The following is a 12,297-nucleotide window of genomic DNA, read 5'->3' as shown; positions in this document are numbered from 1 at the left end:
CAGGCAGAAGCCAACAGCGCCGCGCGCGCAGACCGTGATGCCAAAGACACTGCTGCTGACAACGGACCTGCTGCTGCCTTATAGAAAACTAAGTCATTTTCATTGTAAATATAGAGTAGTTTATTTCATGCACTTCCATTATGTTTCTCTAGCTTAATTAGGTCTACTCCTGTAACTTTGGTTTATTTTTTTTAAGTACTATTAGGGGGGATCAAGCAATCAAAACTTTCTAGCAAGCAAGCAATTCTCTGTACTGGTGTCTCTCCCCCTCGACACCGCGTTGCTTTTCTGTAATAGCTTTCATTAATGTAATCAAGCTTTCTTTCATTCTGAATTCTCATTTCTGTTCTCTCAATTGCTCTTGACATTGGTTTTCCCGTACGGCACTGACAATCTCGTCTAGCGTACGGAAGGGACCTCAGTTGGCGGACAGCAACTGAACTGACATCAGTTGCCTAGCCGTACGTTGCCCTTCCAAGGAATCTCAGGAAGGCGCCGCGTATCAGATAGCATGACATGTGAAACCGGAGGCAGATGGAAGATGAAGCAAGTAGAAACCAGCTCCGAGGACAACAACTCCAGTTGGCGCCTGGAAGATCCCGAAGGGTACACAATCAAAGGAGGCAAATCAATATTTGTCACCTGATGACATTTAATGAGAATAGTCCTCAGTATTAAGAATACAGCTGTAAGAATACAAATAACTTAACAATTATTAATAAGTTATAAGCATGAGTATGAAAGATAAATTAGTCTATACTGTATTAAAAGCACGAATGCCCTTAGCAAAATGTCGTTCGTCTTTTTTACCCTTTAAAAATTAATTTTGCACAAGGCCAAATCGTCATTTAACTATTTACCTAATATTTAGGATTTTGAAATAAATAAAATTTGAACTATTAAGTCTTTCTATGTTTGAACTGTGTAGAAACTCCTAATATTTAGAAATTTAAAATCAACTATATATATATATATATATTCCTTATTTGAATCGTGTAAAATAACTAATCTTAATTCCAAAAATCTTGACTTTCTCGCGTTAGGTAGACATATAATTTATTATATCATAATTATGAGTACGTTTACCTAAACATTATAAAACCTAAAAGCATAAACAAAGCCAAAAAGAAATTATTGATTGGAGACAACGAGGATTTTTGCTTCGGAAGTATTAGTTATTGTGGTTTCTAGGAATGATTTTGAAAATTACCTAAATAGTTATTTTTAAAAAAATAAATAATCTAAAAGTATAAAATAACTATGAAGTTTTGGAAATAAACCTAACTCAAAGTAAAATATTTAAGGTACCTACAACCTAAAAATTTATGGAGTAATTTATATGAAGTTAGTTGTCACAGAGTTGAAGTTGGTCGATTTCTTCACTTTGTAGCTTTAAAAAGTTAATTGCTCCTTCAACAAATAATTTCATGTTAAAAATTTATATTAACACTTAAAAATTTATGTAATATGTAAAATTTTGTATTCAACTAATTAAATTTCACTCAAAATTTGATAGAATATGATTTAAGAATCAATGTATGCACTAAAAGCTTTTCCATAGACGAGTCTAATCTATCTATTTATATTTGACACTATATAACATAAAAATATAAAATATTAACAAAAAAATGTTAATCAACTTTACCCTTCATATTCATTATAAATGCCGTTCGTGTTTGAATAAAAATCGTAATTATAATTAATAATTTATTTTTAGTGGAACTAACATTTAACATTTTAAGGATTTCCATGAGGTAGAGTTTCTTTATTTATTGATTTAATTAAATTGGATCGACATTAATCATTATTTTCATGATTTTGTACTTTCTTCTTTTAACTCTCAAATATAATTTGTAAAATAATATTTGTGTGACTTTTCAAAAAAAATTGTGTCATACTTATTGAGATGAGGTAGCGTACTCTAAGACTAGTTTAGTATAAACATGCGAAATAAGTTTTTATCGTCGACAATCCCCTTTTTCGAGTGCTGGCCGCCCTCCATTGATTTTCAAGTCATCAAGTGTGGGAAAAGTGTTACGACCCCGGTTCGTCCTCCGTGAACCATCGTGACGGCACCTAGTCTCTACGACTAGGTAAGCCAAAAATGCGGAAAATAAACCAAATTTGCGGAAGAAAAACAAGTTAAAACAGAGGGAGAGTAAATAAACAACGCTTAAGAGTGCCGCCTGGCATACACAACATTAATATCTCAAAAACTAATACATGAATCCAAGACCCGGAAACCCATGAATCACAAGCTAAGAATATAGTAAAATGCTCTAACTCCGGAAGTCTACATCAACAGTAAAGATAGAAGGACTAATCACTATAAGAGAGGATGGAGAGAGACTCCTCGGTCTGCGGACGCGGCAGATATACCTCAAAGTCTCCGTACAATCGCCTCGCCTCAAGATGGTAAGTCTGAGTAGAGGTACCTGGATCTGCACATGAAAAACATGCGCAGGAAGGGCATGAGTATACCACAGCGGTACTCAGTAAGTGCCAAGCCTAGCCTTGGTCGGGTAGTGACGAGGAATGTCAGGGCCCTACTAAGATTAAATAATAATATAAAGTTCGACAGTGTAGATAAGGGCAATATAAATAAGCGCAACAGTAAAAATATCACAGGATATAAGACAACTACAACTGATACAGAGGCAAACAATCACAAGGATAATAACCGGGGATCTCTCAGTATCCCGAGGATCTCTTAGTATCCTCAACATGTATATCCGGGGATCTCTTGGTATCCCGAGGATCTCTTGGTATCCTCAATATATATATATATATATATATATATATATATATATATCAGGGATCTCTTGGTATCCCGAGGATCTCTTAGCATCCTCAATATATGTGCCAGGGATCTCTCGGTATCCCGCACCTCAGCTCGATCATAAATACGTACAGGGGATCTCCCGGGATGCCTTCCCGTAGCCCCAAAACGAAATGCACAACAATAGCAGAAAAAGGATATACTCAATTAAGCTCAACTTCATACCAAGGCAAAAAAGGTAATTCTAACCTAGCATGCTTCACGTAATACAAATAAGGCAGTTAAAACAATTAGAGCAATTTAGTAAAATAGACATGCTTCTCTAGACTAACAACAGACTAAGTTTTCAAATAATGTAAGCAAGAAACGGAAGAACACAATTTAAGGCTATTTTTAATAAAAAACCGGATTTCCAACAATTAGCACATGTACGCACTCGTCACCTCACGTACAAGGCATTTCAAGTATCACGATATCAATCCTAAGGGGAGAGTCCCCCACACAAGGTTAGACAAGCCACTTACCTCGAATCGGCTCAATTATCAACCCGAAACCACGTTCTTGCCACGAGTATTCGACTCCAAATGGTCCAAATCTATTCAATTAAATTTCATAATGTAAATAACACTTCAAGTAACTGATTCTACAATTAAATTCTAAGCTAATACGCGAAATTAGGTAAAATAACCAAAACGCCCCTAGAGCCCACGTCTCGGAATCGGGTGAAATTTATATTTCGAAAATCCTCACACTCTCACGAGTTTATGCATACCAAAATTACCAAAATCGTACCTCAAATGGTTCCTCAAATCATCACTCAAAGGCCTCCAATTAGTCAAGCCCTAACCCCACAATTACCACTGATTTTCCTTAATTTTTCATGATTAAATTGATAAAAATCATTCCAATAACGTGTCTAGGGACCAAAGGCCTTACCCCAATGAACTCCTCTGAAAATGCCTTTTGAAAAGTGCTTCTCAAGCTTCTTCCCGTTTGAAAAAAAGATGAAAAATGGCTAAATTTCGCGAAGGCAAGGACATATGTTCTGCCCAGCGATTACTGCATTTGCGGCCCTGGGACCGCTTCTGCGGTCCCGCATCTGTGAAACCCGGTCGCATCTGCGACATTTCATTAAAGGGGGACTTTCCGCACCTGCGACTACATTACCGCAGATGCAGTGCCGCTTCTGCGGTTACCTGACCGCATCTGCGGTCGACTCCCTTTTGCCTCAACACCGCTTCTGCGACCACTGAGCCGTTTCTGCGGCGCCGCACCTGCGGAACCCAAACCGCAGGTGCGGTTATGACAGAACCAGCAGCTGAAGCAACAACCTTAACTCCAAATTTCCTCCATTAACCACCCGAAATCATTCCGAGGCCCACGGGACCTCAACCGAAGGCACCAACAAGTCTAATACCAATATCCAAACTTGTACCAATCCTTAAAACACCTAAAACAACATCGAAACCTCAAATTAACCATGGATTCAAACCTAAAAACTTACAAATTTTCTCAAAATACGCTTTCGATCAAGAAGTCTATCAAACCTCGTCCGAATGACCTGAAATTTTGCACACACGTCACATTCAACACTAGGGAGCTACTCCAACTTTCGGAATTCCATTCCGACCCTCGAATCTAAATCTCACTATCGAACCGGAAACTTCAAAAATTCATCTTTCGGCATTTCAAGCCTAAATTAGCTACGGACCTCCAAAACACAATCCGAACACGCCCTTAAGCCTGAAATCACCCAACGGAGCTAACGGAACCATCAGATTTCCATTCCGAGGTCGTCTTCACACTGTTCCGACTATGGTCAAATTTCCAAGACTTAAGCTCTCATTTAGGGACTAAGTGTCCCAAAACTCTCCGAAATTCAAACCGAACATCCCGGCAATTCAAAATAGCAGAAATAAACGCGGGGAAAGCAGTAAATAGAGGATCGGGGCGTAAATTCTAAAAACGACTGGCCGGGTCATTACATCCTCCCACACTTAAACATTCGTTCGTCCTCAAACGAGCATAGAGACCTACCTGAAGTAGTGAAAAGATGAGGGTAACGGCTGCGCATATCCTGCTCGATCTCCCAGGTCGCCTCCTCGACCGGCTGACCCTGCCACTGGACCTTCACTGATGCAATGTTCTTTGACCTCAGCTTCCTAACCTGCTTGTCCAATATTGCCACTAGCTCCTCAACATAAGATAGATCCTTCTCTAACTGGACTGAACTGAAATCCAACACGTGCAACGAATCACCGTGATACCTCCGGAGCATCGAAACATGAAATACTGGATGAACTCATGCCAAGCTGGGAGGTAAGGCAAGCTCGTAAGCAACCTCCCGAACACGCCTCAATATCTCAAAAGGGCCAATAAACCTCAGACTCAACTTTCCCTTCTTCCCAAATCTCATAACGCCCTTCATAGGCAAAACCCAAAGCAGAACCCGCTCTCCAACCATGTAGGAAACATCACGAACCTTCCGGTCTGCGTATCTCTTCTGTCTAGACTAGGCTGTACGGAGTCTATCCTGAATCACCTTGACTCTCTCCAAAGCATCCTGAACCAAGTCTGTGCCCAATAATCTAGCCTCACCCGGCTCGAACCAACCCACCGGAGATCTACATCGCCTACCATACAAAGCCTCGTACGGTGCCATCTGAATGCTGGACTGATAGCTGTTGTTGTAGGCAAACTCCGCCAATGGCAAGAACTGATCCCAAGAACCTCCAAACTCAATCACACACGCACAGAGCATATCCTTAAGAATCTGGATAGTGCGCTCGGACTGTCCGTCCGTCTGAGGGTGAAATGTTGTGCTCAACTCCACCCGAGTACCCAACTCCTGCTGTACGGCTCTCCAGAATCGCGATGTGAATTGAGTACCTCTGTTTGAGATGATGGAAACTGGAATACCATGCAGACGGACAATCTCCCGGATATAAATCTCTGCCAACCACTCCGAAGAATAGGTAGTACACACAGGGATGAAATGCGCGGACTTGGTCAGCCGATCCACAATAACCCCAACGGCATCGAACTTCCTCAAAGTCCGTGGGAGCCCAGATACGAAGTCCATGGTGATCCGCTCCCACTTCCACTCCGGAATCTCTATCTGTCGAAGCAATCCACCCGGTCTCTGGTGCTCATACTTCACCTGCTGACATTTAAGGCACCGAGCTACAAACCCACTATATCTTTCTCATCCGCCTCTACCAGTAGTGCTGCCTCAAGATCCTGATACATCTTCGCGGCACCCGGATGAATGGAATACCGCAAACTATGGGCCTCCTCTAGAATCAACTCCCGAAGCCCATCAACATTGGGTACACAAACTCGACCTTGCATCCTCAATACTCCGTCATCACCAATAGTCACATCTCGAGCATCGCCATGCAACACTTTGTCCTTGAGGACAAGCAAGTGAGGGTCATCAAACTGACGCTCCAGGATACGATCAAACAAGGAAGACCGAGAGACCACGCAAGCTAGAACCCGACTGGGCTCCGAAAGATCAAATCTCACAAACTGTCTGGCTAAGGCCTGAACATCCATCGCCATGGGCCTCTCTGCTGCTGGTAAATAAGCCAAACTCCCCAAACTCTCTGCCCGGCGGCTCAAAGCGTCGGCCACCACATTGGCATTGCCCGGGTGATACAAGATAGTGATGTCATAATCCTTCAGCACCTCTAGCCATCTCCTCTGACGCAAATTAAGGTCCTTCTGCTTGAACAGATGCTGCAAACTCCGGTGATCCGTATATATCTCACAAGGCACGTCGTACAAATAATGACGCAAGATCTTCAAGGCCTGAACAATGGCAGCTAACTCAAGATCATGGACAGGATAATTCTTCTCATGTATCTTTAACTGTCTGGACGCGTAGGCAATCACCCTACCATACTGGATCAATACCGCTCCAAGGCCAACTCTCGAGGCATCACAATATACAGTATAAGACCCCGAACTGGTAGGTAATATCAAAAATGGGGCTGTAGTCAAAGCTGTCTTGAGCTTCTGAAAGCTCTCCACGCACTCTTCCGTCCACTAGAACGGAGCACCCTTCTGGGTCAGTCTGGTCATAGGTGCTGCAATAGATGAAAACCCCTGAACAAATCGACGGTAATAACCCGCCAAGCCAAGAAAACTGCGGATCTCTATAGCTGAGGATGGTCTGGGCCAACTTTTCACGGCCTATACTTTCTTCGGATCCACCTGAATACCCTCTCTCGAGACCACGTGAACCAAGAACGCCACGGAATCCAACCAAAACTCACATTTCGAGAAGTTAACAACAATTTCTTTTTTCTCAAGGTCTGGAGCACTGTCCTCAGGTACTGCTCATGATCCTCCCGACTCCGGGAGTATACTAGGATGTCATCAATAAAAACAATCACGAATGAATCAAGATGTGGCTAGAAAACACTGTGCATCAGTTGCATGAAGGCTGCTGGGGAATTAGTCAGCCCAAATGACATAACAAGGAACTCGTAATGACCATACCGAGTCCTGAAGGCAGTCTTCGGGATATCTGGCTCTCGAATCTTCAACTGATGATAGCCTGAACGCAAGTCAATCTTAGAAAACACACAAGCACCCTGTAACTGATCAAACAGGTCATCAATACGAGGCAAAGGATAACGATTCTTCACTATCACCTTGTTCAACTGGCGATAATCAATACATATACGCATAGAACCATCCTTCTTCTTCACAAACAAGACAAGAGCACCCAAGGTGATACACTTGGCCGAATGAAACCCTTATCAAGTAATTCCTGCAACTTCTCCTTCAACTCCTTCAACTCAGGAGGAGCCATACGGTACAGAGGGATAGAAATGGGCTGAGTGCCCAGCAACAGATCAATGTCTCTATCGGGCGGCATGCCCGGAAAATCAGCTGGAAACACATCAGGGAAATCCCGTACTACTGGGACTGAATCATCAGAAAGAGTATCCATACTGACATCTCTCACATAAGCGAGATACGCATCACAACCTTTCTCAACCATACGCTGATCCTTAAGGAAAGAAATAACTCTATTGGGAGTGTGGCCTAAAGCACCCCTCCACTCAACACGCGGTACATCTGGCATGGGCAGTGTCACAGTTTTGGCGTGACAATCAAGGATAGCATAATGGGGTGACAACCATTCCATGCCCAAGATAATATCAAAATCAACCATGTTGAGCAATAATAAATCGGCTCTGGTCTCAAAACCACGAAGAACAACCAAACATGACCGATAAACGCGGTCCACAACAAGAGAATCTCCCACAGAACATAAATTGGGGAACTCAAAGAATCCGGAGATACACCCAAATACGAAGCAAAATAAGAAGACAAATAAGAATAAGTGGAGCCTGGATCGAATAGAACCGATGCATCTCTGTGACAGACCAAGATAGTACCTGTGATGACAGAATCGGAGGCGACAGCCTCAGTACGGGCAGGAAGAGCATAGTATCTGGCCTGGCCTCCCCCTCAAGGGCGACCTCTACCACCCCGACCTCCACCTCTAGCTGGCTGGGCCGGTGGGGTGGCAACTGGGGCTGGGATCATAGCCTGAGAACTCTGCGGGGCGCGCTGTGGCTGAGGAGTCTGGGGAGGTACAACCCTCCCAAGTCTAGGGCAATCCCTCACCACATAACGGGTGTCACCACACTCAAAACAAGCTTTGGGAGGACGTGGCGGCTGTGACTGGCTTGGGCCAGGTCTGCTGGACTGACCACTGGAAGTACCCCGCGCAGGAGGTGCACTAGACACTGGAGGTGCATAATAAGGCTCTTGAGGCCTAGGTGGGGCTGGAACACCACGAGCTGCTGGAAGAGCTGAATGAATGGGGCGACTCATATGGCCCCTACCATGACGACCTGCAGCTGGGGCACGGGCACCAGAATAATGGCCCGACTCTCGAGACCTCTTGGCCTCCCTCTCCTCTCTGTCCCTAGCATGCATACCCTCAATCCTCCTAGCAATGCTCACCACCTGCTGATAAGATATATCCATCTCTAACTCACGAGCCATGCTAGACCTGATGCTGGGAATAAGCCCCTCAATAAACCGGCGAACCTTCTCGCGAACCGTAGAAACCAAAGCTGGTGCATGTGTAGCCAAGTCGATGTAACTGACAGGCGTCCCTAAGACTCTGGGGGACATACTCCCAGGTGAACATATTTGAAAACTGGGCCCAAGTCAGGGAAGCTGCCTCATCCGGACTGTCTAACTCATAAGCACGCCACCACTGATAGGCGGCTCCTCGAAGCTGGAAGGTAGTGAAGGAAACCCCACTCGATCCTGATATGCCCATAGTACGGAGGATACAGTAGCACTCCTCAAGAAATCCAAGGGCATCCTTTGAGGCTAGTCCGCTAAAAGTCGGAGGCTGATACTTCTTGAATCTCTCAAGCCTCTTCTGCTCCTCCTCTAAAGCTACTGCCCTCTCCTCGGGCTGAGCCGGGGCTACCGGCTGTACAGGAATAGTCTCTGGAACCTGATCAATATGCACTCGCTGCTCAGGAGTGCGGGCGGCGGGAGTCAATGCTCCTCCCCCGGCCTGGGATGTAGCTGTAGTAAGGGGAAGCAACCCTGCCTGAGCTAGGTGGTGTACATAGTCATAAACTGTGCCAAAGTCTCCTGGAGTGCTGGAGTAGTAGTAGCAGACGCATCAGGTGTCTGGACTCCGGCTGGTACTGCTGGGGGTACCTCGGCGGCAGCTCACACGGGTGCTCTAGCTGCACCACGAGCGCGTTCTCGGCCTCTACCCCGGCCTCGGCTTCTGGCGGCTCCAGTAGGAGGCACGGGTGCCTGCTCGAGTAGCATGTGTCCTCACCATCTGTGAGAGAATAGAAGACAGAAGTTTAGAATTGTGATATCAAAAATCTCGCACGACAAGGAAATCAAATGAAGCGAAAATTTTCCAAACAGTTACATAGCCTCTCGTAGATAAGTACAGACGTCTCCGTACCGATCAGCGAGACTCTAATAAACCGACTTGTGATTCATGACTCCTATGAACCTAGAGCTCTGATACCAACTTGTCACGACCCCGGTTCGCCCTCCGTGAACCATCGTGACGGCACCTAGTCTCTACGACTAGGTAAGCCTAAAATGCAGAAAATAAAACAAATTTTTGCGAAAGAAAAACAAATTTGAAACAGAGATAGAGTAAATAAATAGCGTTTAAGAGTGCCGCCCGACATACACAATATTTAACTCTCAAAACAAATACATATATCCAAGGCCCCGAAATCCATGAATCACAAGCTACGAATATAGTAAAATGCTCTAACTCCGAAAGTCTACATCAACAGAAAAGATAGAAGGACTAATCACTATAAGAGAGAATGGAGAGAGACTCCTCGGTCTGCGGACGCGGCAGATATACCTCGAAGTCTCCGTAGAATCGCCTCGCCTCAAGGATGGTAAGTCTGAGTAGAGGTACCTAGATCTGCACATGAAAAACATGCGCAGGAAGGGCATGAGTACACCACAGCGGTACTCAGTAAGTGCCAAGCCTAACCTCGGTTGGGTAGTGACGAGGAAGGTCATGGCCCTACTGAGATTAAATAATAATATAAAGTTTGATAGTGCAGATAAGAGCAGTATAAATAATTGAACAGTAAAAATATCGCAGGATATAAGACAACTATAACTGATACAAGAGGCAAACAATCACAAGGATAATAACCGGGGATCTCTCAGTATCCCGAGGATCTCTTAGTATCCTCAATATGTATATCCGGGGATCTCTTGGTATCCCGAGGATCTCTTGGTATCCTCAATATATATATCAGGGATCTCTTGGTATCCTGAGGCTCTTAGTATCCTCAATATATATATCAGGGATCTCTAGATATCCTGAGGATCTCTTAGTATCCCGCACCTCAGCTCGATCCGAAATACGTACAGGGGATCTCCCGGGATGCCTTCCCGTAGCCCCAAAATGAAATGCACAACAATAGCAGAAAAAGGATATACTCAATTAAGCTCAACTTCATACCAAGGCAAAACAGGTAATTCTAACCTAGCATGCTTCACGTAATACAAATAAGGCAGTTAAAACAAATAGAGCAATTTAGTCAAATAGACATGCTTCTCTAGACTAACAGCAGACTAAGTTTCCAAATAATGTAAGCAAGAAACGGAAGAACACAATTTAAGGCTATTTTTAAAATGAAAAAAACCGAATTTCCAACAATTAGCAGAAGTACGCACTCGTCACCTCACGTACAAGGCATTTCAAGTATCACGATATCAATCCTAAGGGGAGAGTCCCCCACACAAGGTTAGACAAGCCACTTACCTCGAATCGGCTCAATTATCAACCCGAAACCACGTTCTTGCCACGAGTATTCGACTCCAAATGGCCCAAATCTATTCAATTAAATTTCATAATGTAATAACACTTCAAGTAACTGATTCTACAATTACATTCTAAGCTAATATGCGAAATTAGGTAAAATGACCAAAACTCCCCTCGGGCCCACGTCTCGGAATTGATATTTCAAAAATTCTCACACTCTCACGAGTTCATACATACCAAGAACACTGAAATCGGAGTCCAAATGACCCCTCAAATTCCCAATTAAAATCTCTTAAATCCCAAGCCCTAATTCTTCAATTTTAGGCCTAGATATCCATGATTTACTAGGTAGATTTCACATTAGAAACGAGTTTTAAGACCAAGAATCTTACCTCCAAGTGATTCCCCTCGAATCCCTATTCAATCCCCTTCAAAGAGCTCCAAAAATGATTAAAATGGTGAAAATAAACCCCAAAGTCGCGGAACCCCTTTTATAACCATTCTGTCCAGCAGTCCGCATCTGCGGCCTTGGGACCGCTTCTGCGGTCTAGCATTTGCGGAACAAGGGTCGCATCTGCGACTCGTCACTAAATGCCCAGATTCCGCATCTGCGGCTCCCAACCCGCAGATGCGGTACCGCTCCTGCGGAAAAATTACCGCTTCTGCAGTTCCTGATATTTTTCCCAACTTTCCCGCTTCTGCAGTCACTGAGCCGCATCTGCGGCGCCGCACCTGCGGAACCCAAACCGCAGGTGCGGTTATGACAGAACCAGCAGCTGAAGCTGCAACTTTAACTCCAAAATTTCCTCCGTCAACCACCCGAAATCATCCCGAGGCCCCCGGGACCTCAACCAAAGGCACCAACAAGTCTAATACCACTATCCAAACTTGTACCAATCCTTAAAACACCTAAAAGAACATCGAAACCTCAAATTAACAATGGATTCAAGCCTAAGAGCTCCAAATTTTTCAAAATACGCTTTCGATCAAAAAGTCTATCAAACCTTGTCCGAATGATCTAAAATTTTGCACACACGTCACACTCAACACTACGGAGCTACTCCAGCTTCCGGAATTCCATTCCGACCCTCGGATCAAAATCTCACTATCGAACCGGAAACTTCAAAAGTTCATCTTTCGGCATTTCAAGCCTAAATTAGCTACGGACCTCCAAAACACAATCCGAACATGCCCCTAAGCCCGAAATCAC

This window comes from Nicotiana attenuata, unplaced genomic scaffold (genome assembly GCF_001879085.1).
Source record: "Nicotiana attenuata strain UT unplaced genomic scaffold, NIATTr2, whole genome shotgun sequence".
NCBI classification, from domain to species: domain Eukaryota; kingdom Viridiplantae; phylum Streptophyta; class Magnoliopsida; order Solanales; family Solanaceae; genus Nicotiana; species Nicotiana attenuata.
This window is presented reverse-complemented; position numbering follows the sequence as displayed.